This window comes from Notothenia coriiceps, unplaced genomic scaffold (assembly GCF_000735185.1).
Source record: "Notothenia coriiceps isolate Sejong01 unplaced genomic scaffold, NC01 NC01_scaffold00006108, whole genome shotgun sequence".
NCBI classification, from domain to species: Eukaryota; Metazoa; Chordata; class Actinopteri; order Perciformes; family Nototheniidae; genus Notothenia; species Notothenia coriiceps.
Window position 1 is genome coordinate 21,839 of NW_011338809.1, and position 275 is coordinate 22,113.

Here is a 275-nt window from a genome sequence, read left to right on the forward strand (position 1 = left end):
AATAATTGCGTTGCGCAATCGCACAACGGCACGTCCATTAATTCCACAACCACGGATTAACATTGATTTAATACATTCATGTAGCCTTTGTTTCTGCTAAAAGAGGTGTCGACCAGCTGGGGCAACAAAAAAATCGGCGAAATCGAGTGTGACTATTAAAAAATAAATAATTATTATATTAATATTGACAATAACAACCGACCGTCGGGGTAGCATTTGCCGGGGAGCGTTCTCATGGCGTCTATTATCAACGCTATGGGAGGTCTATGAAAGTC